The sequence below is a fragment of the Schistocerca americana genome, chromosome 6 (genome assembly GCF_021461395.2).
Source record: "Schistocerca americana isolate TAMUIC-IGC-003095 chromosome 6, iqSchAmer2.1, whole genome shotgun sequence".
NCBI classification, from domain to species: domain Eukaryota; kingdom Metazoa; phylum Arthropoda; class Insecta; order Orthoptera; family Acrididae; genus Schistocerca; species Schistocerca americana.
The window spans coordinates 58,477,035-58,495,342 of record NC_060124.1 but is presented as its reverse complement, the minus strand read 5'-3'; the positions used below and the strand labels follow the sequence as shown (position 1 = coordinate 58,495,342).

Here is an 18,308-nt window from a genome sequence, read left to right as displayed (position 1 = left end):
CAGTCCTTCACTTTCCACATTATGGAAAGTCGCAGTCATCTTGTTTCACGGCTCCACAGTCCAGTACTAGTTATTAGCTGCTGGTAAAAAAAAAAATGCTCGCCGGGCTCTGCCGCGCCTCGTCCATTCTGCAGTAGCGCCGCTGCGCGCGCCGTTGAGCAGAAGAAACCACCCGCTGTTGCCTCCGCGGGATACCTTCCCCAGTCGTAAGGGTGGCGGAACTCATGAATGGCCAGTGGTACGTGCGTGTCGCCCCAGGCCGTTGACCTGCTGTAGCGGGCGCGTGGAGTGTACCCCGTCCGACAGTGGAGTGGGGAGTGCCGCGGCTCTGTCGCCTGTCGCCACGGCATCGTCAGCTCGGCCCGCTAGCGGTATGGGCGTTACGACACCCAATCATTTAGCCTTCCGTGCATCTCGCAACATTACAGACAAAAGGAAATTCTTACATTAAAATTATACACCCTAGTTTTCTACACATACAACATCAACATTTATCTCTTTTCTATAGACAGCCCACACTCGTGCTATTCATTGTACCTGTCGTCCCTCATACAAAACATGAAAGTGTAAAAAAAAAAACAAAAGGAATAATAAACAATCTATACAGCTCATAATTACAATATCAAATAGTAGGCTGCTCTAACATCCTATCACAGTGAAAATATTAGAAACTTTATCCTAAAACTACAATATACAATGAACTTTTGTGCTTGTGACACACTGAAATTAATACCCCTTGAAAGTGTTCTAACAAAAAATAAGAATAATCTACATAGCTCACAATTACCTACCACATGTTATTAAATAGTAAACTACTTTCACATCCTAACACAACAAACATTTTTTTGAAACTGATGACTCTAAATCTACAACATACAATGCACCTTTGTGCTTGTGACAGAATGAAATTAATACCACTTGAAAGTGTTCTAACAAAAAAATAAGAAATAATCTATACAGCTCACAATTACCTAACACAGGTTATTAAATATTAAACTACTTTAACATCCTAAGACAATAAACATTTTAGAAACTGGTGACTCTAAATCTACAACATACAATGCACCTTTGTGTTTGTGACAGACTGAAATTAGTATCTCTTTATACATTTTACATTTTATTATATATAACAACATTTCTAGGACATGTATGAACCATCCACATGATGTCAAATCCTGACCTGCCATCGAGGTTCATCCAAATCAAACAATACACAATAACGTTTTAGTTACAGATCGGTAGGATCCCCTTTACAGGAGTGGGCGCATTGATCACACTACTCTACGACTCTCACTCACCAGACATCACATTTTCCTTCTCATTCAATCCATTAATACACTAACAGAATAGGTCTAGAAGTCAGTTAACCTTAACACCACCACACTCGCGACAACATACCATACCTTTGCTCCCTTATACTTATAACACCACCACACTCACGACAACATACCATACCTTTGCTCCCTTATACTTATAACACCACCACACTCACGACAACATACCATACCTTTGCTCCCTTATACTCAACCACATAACACATGAAGCTGTTCCGGAGATAGCTTTCCAGTCTCCGAATTCGTCCTTTCACTCTGGCACCTCTCTCCATCGGCTTACCTCCGCATTCACTTCATGCTAAATATCAACTTAGAATTGCGACATTTCATCTAAGAAACAAAAATACACAAATTATTCAACCTGCAAAATAACTGTACACATTCTTGGTACCGTTTTGATTAGTTATCCTGGTACCAGGCTTCAACAACAACAACAATAAATATTATTTTTGCCAAATCGCAAATGTTATGCTAAGAATTAGATCTTACACTTATATTACATCTTACGTCAGTTTTCCACAACGTTCACCATCTGGATCTCATACTCCCTTTATGTCCTTTCACATTGTGCAGTTGTCCTCATCTCTTCATTCGTATTTCGGCTCTCCGTCCGTCCATTACTCCATCATTTCCTGGTCTTCCTTCGCCATTCGCATCAATCTCTATTGCAGCATACACAGGTCTCTCTGTAACATACATCTAAGACATCTCCACATTATTCAATTCTACTCACCTTTATTTACCACTGTTTCATCACGTCGAATCTCTATTTATTAATCACACTGCTTCACGTCGCTTCTTCCCTTACCTATCACCTTTATCCACTACTATTTATCACGTCGCTTCTCTATCTACCATCTTTATTCCCTCATAAATCATCACGTCGTTTCTGCTTGATCCTTATTCATACGACAAAAAATACGTACATACACCACTCTGTCGACTCCTGTTCATGACTCATCTGACCAGTCTATTCCGTCATACTTCCTGACATCCCGCCTGAAAATTCTTATGTTCGATTTGACCCTGCACAACGTTACACACCACAAATAAATACACTGACTATCTACCATAAATTGCCTACTTTAGATCTATCCTTAACTTTTCCATAATTTGATGTTAGAAATGTGATGAAGCCCACGAGACTGTTTTCCCTTGATCGTCTCAATCAGTACAGCATTTTCATGGACAATCCGCCTCACTCTGAATGGTCCACTATACACAGTAAAGAATTTGCTAGTTAGGAATCTGTGCTTCTTTGATAATCGATGAGTTTTAATTAGAACCTTGTCTCCTACTGCCAATTCGATCTTACGGATCTTTCCTTTCTGCTTCTCCTGCCTATCCTTAGCTGCTTTCTTAATACGCTCTATCGCAACCTTGACAATTTCTGTGTGCCTCTGCTTTCCTGATCGCGGAAAATCTACCAGCTCCCTGACTCGATCTGGTGGTGGTTCATTCTTTAGTACCGTAATTGGTGATAATCCAGTTGCTCCATGTGGTAGCTCATTGAGGATGTCCTGAAAATCTTTGAGAAAAATACTCCAACTTCTGTGTTGCCTATGGCAATAGATCTTACACAATTTTCCCAGTTCTTTTACCACTCTTTCACTGGGGTTACTTGCAGCATGGTATCGGGATATGAACACCGGTTTTATCCTTCTTCTCTTCAGTGTGGTTAGCCATTGTCTGGATCTATATTGCGGTCCATTGTCAGCTATGAACTTTTCTACTGTTCCTACTTCTCGCAAAAAGTTTTTAACGATCGCTGCTGCCACTGTCCTTCCCGTCGCACGTTTCAAGGCGGTAAAAGTCACATACTTTGACACCAATTCCACTGCTACTAAAACATATCTATATCCCTGCACTGACTTAGGTAGCGGGCCAAACAAATCTGTTGCTCCGAATTCCCTCAATCTACCTGGCACTATCGGAAAAAGCGGTGCTTTGCATGAGATAGTTAACGATTTCGCCTTCTGGCACAATTTGCAACTACCAAGCACGTTCTTGATCCTCCTCTCCATACTAATGAAATAAACTGATTCCCTTAACTTCTTACAGCATTTCCTTGCCCCGTAATGCCCGTAACTTAGGTGAGTGTACCAGATCAGCTTGTTGACTATTTCATTTGGTATACACAACACCCAGTCCTGTGTGTTCGGATTTCTACGGTAGAAAAGGACCCCGTTCTGAATTGTATAAAAACGTGCTATATTGGCATCTAAGTTCGCTGTAACTCTGTCCTTCACCATTCTCCACGACGCGTCTTTATCCTGCTCTTTCGCGATATTTGTGAGTACCGTCCCTATGTATTTCTCGAACGGCACGCCCTGCATATACAATATATCATATCTGTTCTCGTTTACCTCCTCATCAAAGCATTGACCGTGACCTACTGGATTCCTTGACAACGCATCTGCCACTATATTCTGTGGCCCAGGAATATACATGACCGAAAACTGAAACTCCTGTAAATAGAGTGCCCACCTAGCGAGTCGTCTATGGTTAAGTTTGGCCGACATCAGAAACTGTAGTGACTTGTGGTCAGTATAGATTTTAGTATGCCTTCCATACAAATAGTATCTAAACTTACTAAAACCCCATACTATTGCCAAAGCTTCAAGCTCAGTTACCGTGTAATTTCTCTCAGCTTTGCTAAGCACTCGGCTCGCAAATGCAATAGGTTGTTGTATTACTTCTCCTCCTTGCTCTTGCTCTTGGAACAATGTTACCCCAAGTCCACTACGGGAACTGTCCGTGGCCATACAAAACTCTTTCCCTAGGTCTGGATGCCCGAGAAGAGGTGCCGATAGCAGTGCCTTCTTTAACGCCTCATACTCTTCCTGCGCAACAGGGTCCCAATTCCATACCGTTTTCTTTCCAGTCAGCTGACATAGTCTGGGTGTCGCTGCACCCCCAATCTTAATGAACCTCCTGTAAAAATTGATTAATCCTAAATAACCCCGTAGCTGACGTTTTGTTCTTGGCACCGGAAAATCTCTGATTGCTTCGAGTTTGTCTGGATTTGGTCTTATTCCCTCTGGTGTCACAATGTGACCTAGAAACTCGATTTCTTTTCGTCCAAATTCTGACTTTCCCAAATTCACGGTCACCCCATGTCTCTCCAGTGCACCGAGCAATATGCCTAACGTTCTATTGTGGTCTTCCCAGTTTCTTTCGGCTATCAGGACATCATCCACGTACTGTGTTATCTTATCTTTTATTTCATTAGGAATGACAGTATTTAGCGCTCTGATAAATGCCGCGGATGATACATTTAACCCAAATGGTAGTTTCCGGAACTGATACGATTTCCCGTAGCACAAGAAAGCAGTGTATTTTCTACACCCCCTGTCTAACTCCACCTGCCAGAAACTCATTCTCAAATCAACTGAGCTGAGAACTCTGATCCCGTGGAACTTTTGTAGCAATTCGTCAAGTGTCAGCGGCCGATCTGTCTCTGGCTCTATTATCTTATTAATCCTTCTTGCGTCCAAAACTAATCTAATTGACCCATCCTTTTTTTCAACACAAACTAAAGGACTGTTGTACGGACTGGATGCTGGTTCGATAATCCCTTGTTGTAGCATGCTTTCGATCTCAGCTTCCACTCTTTCTTTGTACACAACAGGTATCGGGTACACTTGGGCCCTAAACTGTTTATGTGGCTTGACCTTGAATCTATACACAAAATTTCTTATTGTACCCGCAGCATGTTTAAATACCTTTCTATTCTCGTATAAAATTTTCTGCAATTCCCCGTAGACCGTGGTCCCTCGTAAATGCCAGATTTTCTCCCTGATCTCCTCCTCCAAACATTTATGAATTTCCTTCTTCTCTTGTTCGAACCCCGTATTCTGTGCCTGTTTACCGGACTTTACCGCCAGACATAATGCTAAGTGTGCGTTATCTTTACCATGTAAGCAATCGTCGAATCTTAATGTAATTTCCTCCGAATCTCGTTTCAACTCCATCGAACCATTTCTCATGTTAACGACTGCTTTATATTGGTTCAAAAAATTAACCCCTAATATCCCTTCAACAGTTAGAGATGACACAATCATGAACACTGTACTAAACCTCTTCGCCTGGCACACGAAGTCTACCTGCGCTTGTAACTTCACCTCAATTCCCTTTCCTGTAATTGCCCCTCTCACTGTTGTCCTTTGCAATGGCAACGTTGGCCATGGTTTCGTAAGGCTACAACACTTGAACACATCTTCCCTCAAAACACTCATTACACTGCCTGTGTCGATGACACAAGGTACGATTATATTATTTATTTCTACGCTAATTATTGGGTGGACTTCACTCCCCACATCTCCTACCTCCTCTAACAGATTCTCCCTTAGTTTTCCGTAATCGATATACCTAATATTTACATCATTAATAGTCCTGGTTTGTACCCGTCTATCAAGTAGTCACCTTCTTGTCCCTCCGTCATTGTGACAATGATTGTCCTGTCGTGAACCCAATAATTGCCTATCCTCTCTTCGCCCATCATTTTCATTTTCCCTTCTTCCATCTCTGTCCCATCTTCTATCTTCCCGGTTTGCTGGTCGATATCCCCATGAATTCTGCCCCCTATTTCCTCGCCATCTTCCATTTCCGTCATTCCTCTGATTCCATGCTCTCCTGTCATTCTGATAGTTTCTACCGTTCCTATCCTCAACTCTGTCTGACCTAAGAGTCATGTCGCCGTTCACAATGTTGCTCTCGTTACCCAGTTCCTGTAATAAGTGCTGAAATGACGCAGAATCGTTCAAGCCTCTGCCTGCTATCACTATATCTCTGCGCAATCTCACTGGCAACTTCGTTATACAGATCCTAATGAGCTCCCCAGTTTCGTATGGCACATCCAAATACCTGTTTCGTCTCAGCATTTCCTGATAACACGACACTGGATCTCTTATACCACCTTCGTTACAATTTGGCATCATCAATATGCTTTGCTTAACCTGGTCCTGCTTACTTTTCGACCAGAATTCATTTAAAAATTTGTCACAAAACATCTTGTAGCTACTACAGTCTTTAATAACTTCCTGCATTTTCGCTCTAGCCTCGTCCCTCAAATGGTTACACACAAACTTCATTTTTAGGAGCGGTCCCCACGATGAAGGTAATGAATCTTGAAATTGAGACAGCCACAGGCATGGATGTTGGTAATTATCAGGATCCGGAAAACAAGTGTACGTTTGTACCGACACGAAGTGTCTCCTACATTCTTCTTCCGCATTTATGTTTTCCGACCTTGGGCTGTACCCAGTTGGGTTTGCCACCTGTTTTATCCGACACAACCGTTCTTCTAACTCTCTGAGTTCGTCATCCTCTTTCTGCCTATTTTCGATTTTTGAATTTATCTCACTCTCCCTCCGCAGTCTACCTGGTGGTGTTTCACCTTCGCTTCTGCACGCTAATTGCAACTGTGCTAGTTCTTCCCTATGTTTCCTATTTGTTTCTAATTGTGCCTCTTTAAACTGTAATAGTGATTGTATCTCCTCCTGGTCGGCATAAACCTCTCGCTGCGTACTGTCAGAGCCTGTTTCGCCTCTTATACTGATCTTTTCTACATCTGCGCTAATCGTATTCATTCTGACCACTACCTCCGCAACTTCATCCCTGTGTTTATTTAGCGCCATTTCCTGCCGTGTGACTTGAGCTTCCACGCTGTCTAATGCCCCTTGTTTATCTGCAAGTAAGTCCTCCACTATCTCTTTGATTCGCTCATCCGGCCACACGCCCCTATGTTCTGTAATATCGCTTTCTATTGCACTTATTCGTACCTCCAAATTATTGGCCTTTTCTTTCACAGCATCACATTCTTGCTGCACCGCATCCAGATTCTTCTCCCCCTCATCTAACCGATTATTAACTGCGGACAGACGCTCATCGATAACTGTGTGTAGCTTCCTCATTGCCTCTTTATTTCCCTTATCAATTGCCTCCAATCTTTCCTTATTTGCTTCCAATCTCTCCTTAGTCTCCCTATCTCTCTCCTTAGCCTCCCTATCTCTCTCCTTATTATCTCTATTGATTGCTTCTAATCTTTCGTTAGTCTCCCTACTCATCGCTTGTAAAAACTGCAGTATCACATCGTTATTTCCTACTTTCGACGCGCTCACCTCGTTCGCCTGAGAAACCGTAGCTTCGCTAAGGGTAGCTGCACTTTCACCGCACACCTGGCCTAGTCTCGGCTCGCCCGCGTCGTCGGGAAAAGCCCGCGTTTGTGGACAAAGCCCGCCGCATATAGGATCCCCTTGCAGCGGTCCACTGAACAATACAGCCCCTTCGGAGTGTTTGTCTTTCTCGCTCATTAACCCATGGTCAACAGTTACTTCCTGCTGCACTGCTACGTCCACCCCAGAATCGCTATTCTCCATGGTGGCTACACTTTTTGACTGCGACCTAGTTACTACGGACATTACGCAAAAAAAAAATTATGAAACGATCTTCCAGCCTTGTGCGATATAGCAATTAATTACATAAAATAAAATAAAAGATCCTCACCAATCCAGAAAGAATTTCCAAACAGAAAAAATTTTACTTCTTAGCGCTATCACAATACATTCCATAAAAAAAATCTTAACAGCAAACCCTAACAACAAAATATCCTAACAAAAACGATCCTGGCAAAGGAATCCTGGCAACAAATTAAATATCCTGGTAACAAAATTATCGTGGCAAAAAAAACGGAATCCTGGCAACAAATTAAATATCCTGGTAACAAAATTATCGTGGCAAAAAAAACGGAATCCTGGCAACAAATTAAATATCCTGGTAACAAAATTATCGTGGCAAAAAAAACGGAATCCTGGCAGGGTCGAAATTATGAGAGGCACCCACTTGCCTTTCTCATACTGTGGCATCAAGCAGTCAGGCCTGCAAGATGAGTGGTTTGCCAAGCGAGTGGAATCTTCCTTTACTTATCGAGCAACATGAATTCTCGTATCTTACTATTTAGTTACAAATTATCCTCCTGTATGAATAATACGCAACGGAAACACGCATCTGACTATCAGTGATTTATAGAACTCTGACTGTACACTACGCACTGGCAATACCACATTTACCTTTTGTCTTTGATTTAACGGCTTTTATATAAATTCGGGACATTACAATAACATACAATTTAATGAAAAAAGGCCACCAATCTCTTTCTTTTCACTATTTGATTTATTCCTAAACACACAAATTCTACAACCTACAACAAAATCACATGAGAAATTCCGCCCAGTGGGCATGGCTTTACGTTAGTGAATCTCTATACTATGGTCTCGTAATCTATTTACCGCAACAGTGCACTCCCTGGATCGGATGGTGGATCTTTTATTATACCTCACACTTCGCCTCTCACAATAATCCTCACGAAACTTTCCTCCAGATCGAGCGATACAGAAGGAACAGGCATACCCACAAATCTTTCGAAACTACCTTGCTACTCCCATGCAAAACACACATACCCAAATTACAAGACATACACAACACAACAATATGAAATATTACACAAAGAACGGTTACAACTTCATCACTTTTCCGCTTTCCCACTTCAATCAATATTTATCCCAGTTTCACACGACACTGCCCCACTTTGTAATTCTACTTTCCTACTGTGAACTCTGGAGATAAATGCACGTCTTCCTGTGCAATGCAAGCCAAGTGGCGTTGCTGGAAAAACGGCCGACTCACCTTGATTCTCTCTCAGAGTTTAACTTCAGCGTCACACGGAATGATATTTCTTAAATACTTCAACTTATGATACACACGTTATTTCTTAAATATTTCAGCTTATTGTACACACGCTATTAATTCTTAAATATTTCAGCTTATTGTACACACGCAATTAATTCTTAAATATTTCAGCTTAAGCTCACGGAAGTATCTCAACTTATAACTACACGTGGGCTCTTTGTGACCGTTGGTTTACTACAATCCCCTTAAAATTACCTGCCTCACTTTGTAATTTTCCCCACAAAAGGTCCTGTGAAAGAGAAATTATTAATTCTAACTACTCTTAAATATTCCACATCCATACCATGCCTCCACTCTTTCATTCCGGAGCACAACAAAAAAACAGGTCTTTACAGCAGAAGGTTCAGCGGCAGAGTACCTGAAACATGGCCGTATTCTGATTCTCTCGCACCTCTCTCGAAGTGGGAGAAGCACCCTGCTACCTTATTGGTCAGCCACATTTCAGACGCTCAAAGCTCTGGTAACTTCCATCTCTTTGGTCTCACCAAAGGATCGACTCAAAGATGATCATATATTCCGATTCACTATCTGTGGTTAGCAGACGACCATACATTCATTCCTTTCACAGATCTCACCAAACTGGATGTAGGGATTTATTTTGAGGGAGTGCACATGTGATCAATTAAATAAATAAATTGTCATTCTTTCCCACACTGGTATCCGGCTTCGCTGTATTAATTGAAATTGAGTTACTTTTACACAAAAAATGTGTTGTTCTGACAAGAATTTCGTACCTATTTTCAATGTTGGGCGGTACTGTACCCTTTCAATATATATATATATATATATATATATATATATATAATTCCCGGCAATCAGTTGCAACAATTATGCATATAATAAGTTGTTGAAAGTCGTTTGTCGTGGAAAAACTGGCGACTTCGAACATCATTATGTTTTCGCCAAACAAAGTTATATTTCACAAATGTTATTAATTGTCTTCATAATGTTAACCACGTATAGTTAACGGAAGACGTAGAAACGATGTTCCGAAACGAATAAGTATAGCGTAAGTCAAACGTTCGAATTAGAATAGAAACCCCACGAACACAAATTTGCTGTGGCAGGTATGAAATATAAACTGTTACTCGCTCGTTACACTTGAAGGGCAGATGTTGAATGGGCCGAAACGAGCCGCCGCATAACGGCGTAGTTGCCTGCTAACTTCGAAAGAAGGTAGATGCGGTCCCTAGCGCAATTTATAACATCGTCGAAAATCAGTGTGTACGTGAGAGCTTTGGTACACCCTGTTAAACAAACGGAAAAATGGTGGCGGTACAATTGGAGAGCGATCCACCTTCACCAACATGATTAAGCAATTCATTAATAGTTTATATAAACTATTAATGAGCATGTCATATTTGAATTACAATAAACTAATAATAAAAAATGTTGCATAGCGTGAGATTCGATCCGGCGACCTTCGGATTACGAATCCGAGCGCGTACCGCTGCGCCAGGACACTGTGGAAAATTATTAATCGTAGAGAGTATTTCACGGCAACGGTTTCTTTTAACTGTCGATTTTCTCGGCAACGGCTGAGAAGTGCATCTTGGTGCTTTGCCACATTACACCTCTGGCCATGAGCTTTTATTATGCTCAGTATGAATCGAATCTGAATTTCACAATTGGCGGCCTCCCCTTGTTAGTCATAATGAGATGTCTCTAAAAGAATGACTTCATCCTTGACAACCAGAATGGATTCCGAAAACATCGATTATGTGAAATCCAACACGCACTTTTCTCACACGTAATACTGTAAGGCTGTATAAAGGCAGTTCAAATGGTTCAAATGGCTCTGAGCACTATGGGACTTAACTACTGTGGTCATCAGTCCCCTAGAACTTAGAACTACTTAAACCTAACCAACCTAAGGACATCACACACATCCATGCCCGAGGCAGGATTCGAACCTGTGACCGTAGCAGTCACGCGGTTCCGGACTGCGCGCCTAGAACCGCTAGACCACCGCGGCCGGCTATAAAGGCAGTGAAGTATTCCAGTATGCGTTGGGAATATGTTCTTTTGTCGTTTGATAACTTAGTGCACTAAGCACAACGTGTTTCAAAGTTCATTTTCAGGAAAGCTTTGGAATTTTAGGTTTAATGATCAGTGTTTGAATTCTTGCGAACAGTGGTATACATGTAGAATCACCAATGGATGTAAAATAACTTCAGGTGTGCCCCAGGGTAGTGTGTTGGGACCCTTGCTGTTCATTTTGTGTATTAATGACCTTGCGGACAACATTTGTAGCAAGTTAATAGCTAGTTCCGTCTACTCCAACACGTCTTCTGACATTCGTGGCAATTAGTCTCGATGACTGAACAACAAACAACATTGCGATACTTCCGCCTACGGTCCGTCAGCGCACAAAGTCTCACTTGCTGCCGAAGGTGTGGCCGAGAGGCAGTAGCCGGCGCCTATAGCTTCGACACTCTGTAGCGTCGTTGGATGACGTTTCCGGACACAGGTTCCTATTCTCGTTATCCTCCATTTGTTCCCGAAGACACTTTCTACAGCCCATAAAATTATGTTGTAACATTTCTGAGACCGCCTGTAGACACTTGTCGAGCCCCCCACATGGTGCACTAGCATTTCCTCTCTTGCAGGTCTTCAGCAGTTCAGTCACTTGCATTTTGGGGTCACCATGACCAATGAGCATGAAGTAGATCAGTGGCCGATTTCATTTAGCATCATAATTTCTTGGATTTCTGGGCAAAGAAGATTTTGTTTTCGACTTACTTAAGTAGTGAGGGATACGTTCCACAGAGAATCTGAATGACATTTTAATCGAAGTGATGTGTTATTTGACAGGATATGCATACATGATTAGGTCCAGTAGACAGTCAACCACAAAAACAAATAAGGTATAAATATCGTGTAAACTGGCTCGTTCCACATCCACATGCCGGCTGGCCATTTGCAAGCTCCTAAATAGCAAATTGGTATACATGTAACATTAGTGAACATTATTTTTCAGTCCTGTCTATTCAATTACAATCAAAACTAGGTCTTTTGGACATCTTCTCCTTTTTTAAAACAAAAATTCGTCAATCGAATAAAATGAACAGTCCTGAAACTTGCTTTACTACATGTCACACTTTTTGTTATTGGTCAAATGATCAAAAGTTTTAGTGTATACTGAACTCCTTACTGAGGCAATGATAGCGTAGATAATGAGCAACAAAATCATTTTGTCTTCTAATGTTTTAGATATGGACATTGTTATTCTTCGAAAATTGTGACGTATTATTTATGATGAATTTCACAAGCAAATATATACAGGATGCCAAGAAAACTACGTATACAAAATTTTAGAGCATAGGAGATAAAAAGAAATACTCTTCAGGCGAGGCCAAGCGGTTAAAGGCGCTACAGTCTGGAACCGCGCGACCGCTACGGTCGCAGGTTCGAATCCTGCCTCGGGCGTGGATGTGTGTGATGCCCTTAGGTTAGTTAGGTTTAAGTAGTTCTAAGTTCTAGGTGTCTGATGACCTTAGGAGTTATGTCCCATAGTGCTCAGAGCCATTTTGTTCATGCGACAAATATGTCATAGATGCACTGTTTCCCCGCTAGAGGTTCATGAAGATTTTTACGCTGATGATGTAGAGAGGAGATGTTCAAACTGGCGTGTGGTAAATATTGTTTTAGAGATGTTGCAAAAGATGTAGTCCGTTTACGTTAGTGCAAAACTGGTGTCCTCATGCTAATGATTGTCTAGCACAACCTGGTACTGTTGACTATCATCTTATTGGGCTGTATCTTCTGTCTAACTCACACGGTGGAGGAAATTATCGTACATATCTCTATAAAGTATTATCTTAATTATCGGAGAATGTCCCGTTATCAGCCAAGCCCCGATTATGGTTTCAGCATCACGAGGCCATTGATGTCGGTGAACGTTTAGACAATGTTTTTTTCCCAAACTGCCATTGATGTCGGTGAACGTTTAGACAATGTTTTTCCCAATATGTGACTGGGTGGGGTGGGCCCTTACTGTTACCACCATGTTCTCCCCACCTCACTCCTATGAATTTCTTTTTTGAGGGCGAGGGATGAAGTATGTGGTGTACGCGACACCGGTAGACACGCCAAAAGAGCTGGTTGTCATTTTGGCTGACGTTGCAACAGTTATTCGAGAAACATCTGGTTGTTTTGAGCATCTTAGACGGACAAACGCCGGATTCCCTCAATGCCTCCATATGTTGTTACCGCCGGTGGTGGGAACATGATGGCCTCTGCGTATCCCCACGGAACAAAGTCTAGGTAATGAGGTAAGGGGAATATGGAGGTCACGTGACTGAGTATCCTCTCCAGTTGCTCTTGGTCTGAAGGTGTCTGTTGGGCCATTCAGAGTGCGTAGGAGCATCGTTAGATGCTGGCACCAAGCATTAGCAAACCACTGCAAGGGAATGTGCTTCAGAAGCACAGGTAAGACGTTCTACAGAACACCCCCTCACTATTCATACAATCTCTAAACACCTCTGGACCATAGAAGTCACTTTCACATATTTCTGTTCCAATATTTATTAGAAAACTCACCAGCTAACTTCTCGTAAGCTAAGGCCTGGTATTCAAGAGAATTATTATGGGAATTGAAAATGCCGTCCTTCGAAGAACACGACAGTCAGTAAACATTATGAGTTTTGTAAAACCGCGTGTGTGTGTGGGGGGGGGGGGGGGGGGCAGCGGAAGACATGTTTTGCTTTGTACCTTACCTCTTTCGTTGATTCTAGGGTCGTTTAATTTAAGTTGGTGTCATATTTTGTTTTGCCTGTTTTAAATTCTGTGTTGTAATACCGAGGCCCAGAGGAAGTGTCCACGTTTCATGCGTTTTATTTTCATTTTTAAGTGCCGTTTGTGACCAGCGAATTCCAACTCCGTGCCAGTTCACTGCAGTGCATTAGAATATGAGTTTAGCTGAGTGTCGGAATGGATTCTGCAGTGCCTTGTTGAGGGATGACAGGAAACTTCCGTTAACTTTCGTGGCACTACAACGAGATGAACACATTAAAATATCTGGAGGAGCGGCCAGTAGCACATTCCTGTGCGGGCTACATGCCTCGCAGATCGTGTGCCGTTGGAGAAACCGACCTTCCTGCCAAATTTTCAAGAGAGTTTTATTTTCTCGTCAAATTCCTCGGGAGAAACATCTACAAGCTTCTGGTGGCTTCCTGTCAGGAGAAGGGCGCCAAATAAGATACATTCTTACTCGCTCTTTTCGGTGTCTGATTGGTCTGTAGCACCGCGCAGAGAAGCGTGATAGGGGATTGATCGGTGTAGGTGGTGAGTACGATGTCATCTTCGTCGCTGAAGTAGGCAGATTGTTTTTGGGAGTGCGAGGAGTACTTCTTAGATGTCTTTGAGGTTGCTGAAAGAGCAGTCAGATAATTGTGTAGTTGCATCTCTACAACTCGTTGCTGGTCACAGCCAGATAAAAGCGGGAAGCGGTTGGGGGGGTAAGTTCAATACTGAGATTGTCAGATAGACTTTGGGCGCTGCACATACGTGATTCTTGTTGGATGCAATTGATGAGTGATGAAGGACTGCAGAGGTTGCCGCAGTACAGAGTTGCAACAGCCTGCACTCTGAAATGATACGAAACATGTATTTGTGAGCGTGGTTAGAGATGAGTAGTAGACTTCAGAGTAATTGATAGTTTCATCAGTATTTCACCTTTCCTCTTCCTGTGAATGGTTAAATAATGAAATAATTTAGAGCCATTCTTTCAGTTCGCCTGAGTGACGGTTTGCTCTTTCATAAAGACGTGTTTTCGAATGGACCGTCCTCTTATTGCTACCTGAGGAGCTCTAACTCACCGCCTTCTATTTGTCTTGTACATGCTTTGTAGTTTTCTTTGCTGAAGTATCAGTGTTCGCTTTCGGTATCCATAGATTCCTTCAACGGAGCATGTTTAATATCTCCTTCAATGTAGTATCAATTTCCTCATCGTACAGAGCACGCCCCACGCTAACCTGTCTCCCACTTGATTTTTCACTCAGATGCGAATGCATACGGGACAATTAGGTAAAATAATTTTCGATTCTTTTATTGTAAAATTACGTGTCAATTGGTCAGGAGAGTGTTGTGGTTTGCAACGCTTCTTTTAAATTACGAAGTTCTCCGTCGAACGTCAGTGTAGTTGGTAATGCAAATCTACCTTACCTTACCAGGCCACCTAAATTTCAACATTCGTCTGGAGCACCATATCTCAAGTGCTGAGTCTCTTCTGCACCCATTTGTCCATAGACCATGTTTAGCTACCATACAATATTGTGCTTCAAATGTAGGCTTACATTCTCAGAAATTTCTTCCTAAAATTAAGGCCTGTGTTTGAATTTCGTAGACTGCTCTTGGCCAAAAATTCACTCTTTTCCAGTGCTAATCTGCTCTTTATGTCCTCGTTGTTACGTCGTCATGGGTTATTTTACTGCCTTAATTTTGTCTTCTTCGTGATCCATCATTCTGATGTTTTCTCATTTCTGCCGGTTCTCATTACTTTCGTCTTTCTTCGGTTTACTCTCAGTTCATATTCTGTACTAGTAGACTGTTCATTCCATTCAACACATCCTGTAATTCTTCTTCACTTTCACTGATAATAGTTATGTCATCAGCGAATCTTATTACCGGTAATCTGTCATCTTTTATCTTAATCTCACTCTCGAAACTCACTCTTATTTATATCATTCCTTTTCGATGTACTGACTGGACAATGCAGACTACATTCCTGTCTTGTTCCCTCTTTAATCATGGCATTTCGTTCTTAGTCTTCCAATCTTATTGTTCACTCTTCGTTCCCACATACCGTATATTACCCGTTTCCCTATAGCTTATTCTTATTTTTCTCAAAATTTCGAACACCATGCTGTTTCACATTGTCGAACTCTTTTTTTCGTTCACTAGCTTCCATTATCAAGCGTAACGACTCAGCTCCCTCTCGGGTACCTATCTTAAGCCGTTTTTAATCTGCTATTCACATTGCATCCCCCATGAAAATGGATTGTTCCCAGATGAGCTGAAGACACTTTGCCAACATTTACATGTATTGGCATTCTGTGAGCTGCTTTGTGACGAAAATGCGTATCAGATAATTTTGCAGATGCTTAATAATCCTTCCGGAAAGTGCATGAAAACAATCACGCCTAGACTACGAAAAGCAGACAATTGCAACCCGACTCGCGTAGATCTGTGTACTTACGTCATTTCGTTCATATATATGCAACAACAACAGATGTAAGTGGTGCTATCGTGTGACTTGGAAATCAAATACTTCAGAATGCTGTATGTATTTTATTTCTGATCTTCGATCCGAGATTCGTCGGTGATAATTTCCAAAATATCATTCTCTACAACCTCACAGATTTTAGAAAACTCATTCATTCTGTGTGCTGCCAATGTTTCTATACACAGGAAGAAAAATTTAACAAGAGAAATAAGTTTAATCTGGGCAGAGTGTCATCATTAGTTTCGGAGATACTCAATTAGCTGCTCGTGGTATGTGGACTGGGTAATGTAAGATACTGCTGTCATTACATTTTGAAATAATAATACATGAAATTTCGAAATGTAAAATTACCAAGATTTAAGTTTTTAGAAGAGATTGGAAAGAAGATAGGAAAGATTAGTGTTGGATACTTCACCCACACTGTTCAGGGAGGTAGACTCAGAATGTATCCTGAAGTCCGACGTCGCTGGTCACTTCCTCCCATTGTTAATTTATCACACCAGATAAATTCACGTCTCCGATGCGAAGAGGCGATTCTTCTCCTGCACAGATGTCCTAATACCCAAGTTTTGCTAACGTTTTCATTCTGTATGTTCGTTAATTTGCTGCATTACTTTTTTAGCAGTTATTCCATGTCAATTTAGCCTCATTACAGTATTCTTGTGTCGCCTGGCACAATAACCGGACGTAATACATCCTACTTAATCTGTTGACACGTTTCTGTTCTATCTTTAATGTATTTTACTATTTCCATATAGAGTGTCGTTTATTGAGTGCTTTAGGTATTAATTTCGTCTCATCATTACACGTTTGTTTAGTTGCTAGATTACTTGTGTTACATTTCTTCTACTCTAATTTAGTCTAACTACAGGACTAAATATATTTTTTACGTGGTGCCTAGTCCAATAACCGGCTACAGTCTACTTAATGTGATAACAGGTTACTGTTCTAATTTGTTATTATCTCATCATTTTGTGACTTGTATGTCGTGTGTGTGTTATGGACATCTTACGCTTTGTGTCGTCGATAGTTCTATGTAAGAGAAGCATGTTAGAGGAATCTTCGTCTGAACTAACCCATTCGTCTCTCTCTAGTCTAACTAGACGTCGATGTGATTGGTTGGTTGGTTGGTTGGTTTGGGGAAGGGACCAAACAGCGAGGTCATCGATCCAATCGGATCAGGGAAGGATGGGGAAGGAAGTCGGCCGTGCCCTTTCAGCGGAACCATCCCGGCATTTGCCTGAAGCGATTTAAGGGAAATCACGGGAATCCTAAATCAGGATGGCCGGACGCGGGTTTGAACCGCCGTCCTCTCGAGTGTAAGACCGCAGCTCGTAGTCTCGAGATCACGTTCTCGCTTCCCGAGCACGGAGTCCCGGGTTCGATTCCTGGCAGGATCAGATATTTTCACCTGCCTTGAAATGACTGGATGTTTGTGTTGTCCTCCTCATTTCATCATCATTCATGAAAGTGGCCCCGGCGGCTTTAGCCGAGCGGTTCTAGGTGCTTCAGTCCGGAACCACGCGGCTGCTATGATCGCAGGTTCGAATCCTGCATCGGGCATGGATGTGTGTGATGTCCTTAGTTTAGTTAGGTTTAAGTAGTTCTTAGTCTAGGGGACTGATGACCTCAGATGTCAAGTCCCATAGTGCTCAGAGCCATTTGAACCATTTTTCTGAAAGTGGCGGCACTGGACTGAACAGTTGAGCGCCCCACAAACCAAACATCATCATCATCTCGAATACAAGTCCAGTGTGCTAACTATTGCGCCACCTCGCTCGCTGTCGATATTGTCTCATTTGTGTACGGATAGTGGGTTCCATTTTGGAGATTTGATCTCTGTGCTTGTGAATAGTTCCGATTTGCCTGTATCTACGGTGCTTATAGTATTCTTTGTAGTTGTCCCTGGTAAGAGACAGTAGAGCTCATCGTACAGAGCTTCATGTTACGGAAATCCAAATTCCCCACACTGGCAGTCGCCGCTGTCAGCAAGCTAAGTG

At 41.9% G+C, this 18,308-nt stretch overlaps 1 protein-coding gene across 1 annotated transcript in view; it reads left to right on the top strand.

Annotated features, from left to right (window-relative positions):
* LOC124619957 (nematocyst expressed protein 3-like) overlaps positions 1 to 18,308 on the top strand; it is a 156,686-nt gene that overhangs the window by 72,546 nt on the left and 65,832 nt on the right. The window lies entirely within an intron of this gene.